The 1,987-nt window shown below is 31.6% G+C and overlaps 1 pseudogene; it reads left to right on the top strand.

The window, feature by feature from the left end:
* Nucleotides 1–1,621: 1,621 nt before the first annotated feature.
* Nucleotides 1,622–1,720, top strand: LOC138823890 (U6 spliceosomal RNA; annotated as a pseudogene).
* Nucleotides 1,721–1,987: the final 267 nt, after the last annotated feature.

Genomic DNA, 1,987 nt, shown 5'->3' with positions numbered 1-1,987 from the left:
TCTTGTTCACTCATATGGGCTGGTCATCTGTAAATTCAGTTTGAAATATAGTAATTTCTCTCCATTTTGAGACTTCATCTTTCATTTTAAGTTGCCTTACATTACACAATTGCTTGCTGCTAATTCTTGTTTCTCAAGGAATTGGAGCCCTGAAATATAAGAAATGAGAAATTGAGATGGATTTTCAGTTACTGTCTGCTGGCATGTTGCATAAGCCTAGTTGAGAAGTCTTGCCCCTGTTATCTGATGATGCAGGTAACTAAGCCATAAGATATTAGGACCCATGGGTCTATAGAAGATTAGATATCGTATTAGGACAATTGGAGTATAATATGTAGGAATGCATCAGAAATATGTAGAAAAACAGTTTGGGACCAGTGAGTTAAAACAATAAACAGAGCATCAGAGTAAAATCTCTTATAGATTAGAGTAAAACAACATTGATTTTTAACAATGTGAATTCAGAAGACCATGAGCAATTAGAAGGTATCGCAAGTGTATACCGAAGACATTGCATTGATACTTTTTATATTCTAATATATATTCTAAACCTAATTATTTATATTCCAATTATATTTATAGGAATAAATAAATATCACTTTATTTGTCAAATTATCAATTGATTCTAGTAAGTTTCACTGTGTGAAATATAAAATCAGCACATATAAATATAAAATATATAACTATATATAATATAAAAAAATGGCACATGTTTTGCATTGTTCTGTTTTGGTTAGGGTATCAAAAGCAACTCTGATTTAAAGTATTTTTCCATTTTCTCTACCTCAGTGTTTGATAGAGTTAGACTTAAACCTTTACCTTTTGTACATTTACAGACTGGAGGCAAGGGGAAACATTACCAATTTAAGGCCTAATAACAAGGAGAAACATATGGACTTCTCCTGGAGCTATGACAATATTTGGTGATAGAAAGGCAGTAGTCTAAGTTCCTGCCTGGTTGGAAGGTAGATAGGCCAGGACATTAGGTAATCATGCATATGAACAATTTTTTCACCTTCTTGGCTTTAGCTACTTTTGAAATGGTAGGTATGATAAACAATTATATTTTGATAAAAACCTTCCAATCTGAAAAGTTCTGTCTGAAATATTCATTTTTCTATGATCCCTTGGAACTAAGATTTATTTTGTTCAAGTAAGACAATTTACGCGATCAGGGTAAGATATTCTGGTTGGTCTGATCCTACATGGAAGAAGGGTAAAGTGTCAGGTAGACGTTTTTGCCAATGAGACCGCATTTGGGAAAATTTCAGCTGCAGAAGTTTAGAAGTAGCTCTTAAGCAAGGCTTACTTTGAATCCGTTAGCTACACAGAGCAAACTCAGTTGAATAAATAAGTACTTGAAAAAGCCATCCCCTTTGGACCTAGCTAAAAATGCTTCAATGTATGATTAAACTAAAATGAAAAAGATTTAAAATAGTCATTGACAAAAAAATTACAAACTGAACAATATAATTATTTTCCATTATACACAGAATTTTAGGGAAATAAGATCAGTAGCATTGTTAGGAACAATAAGGTTTCCTTGTTACAAACAGGCACCCAAGGATATAATCCTGTATAAATATTGCATCATTAACTACCTAAATTTAGAGGACATTACATGCTTCAGCAGCACATGTACCCAAATTACACCAATACAGAGATTAACATGGCAATTGCAAAGGATGATATGAAAATCTGTGAATTATTCCAGATTTTTCATTCTTCAGATGCAAGAAATGAAAAACAATTATTAAAAAGTTGATTACAAAATTACAAGTGTAACAATATATGTAATTCATATAAATAAAAGTTTGACATCAGTGTATTAAATCTTCACCTTAGAAAGGCCTTTATATAGCATAATCATAATAAAACTTTAAAATTAGACAACATTGTCATTTTATTCCAAAGAAATATACTATAAGGACCTAGTAAAAAAGGAATCTTAAACTGTTTTGGTATGGAATGCAATCTGAAAGGACAC

The sequence above is a fragment of the Dipodomys merriami genome, unplaced genomic scaffold, assembly GCF_024711535.1.
Source record: "Dipodomys merriami isolate MVZ:Mamm:240054 unplaced genomic scaffold, mDipMer1.0.p SCAF_1243, whole genome shotgun sequence".
NCBI classification, from domain to species: domain Eukaryota; kingdom Metazoa; phylum Chordata; class Mammalia; order Rodentia; family Heteromyidae; genus Dipodomys; species Dipodomys merriami.
This window is presented reverse-complemented; position numbering and strand designations above follow the sequence as displayed.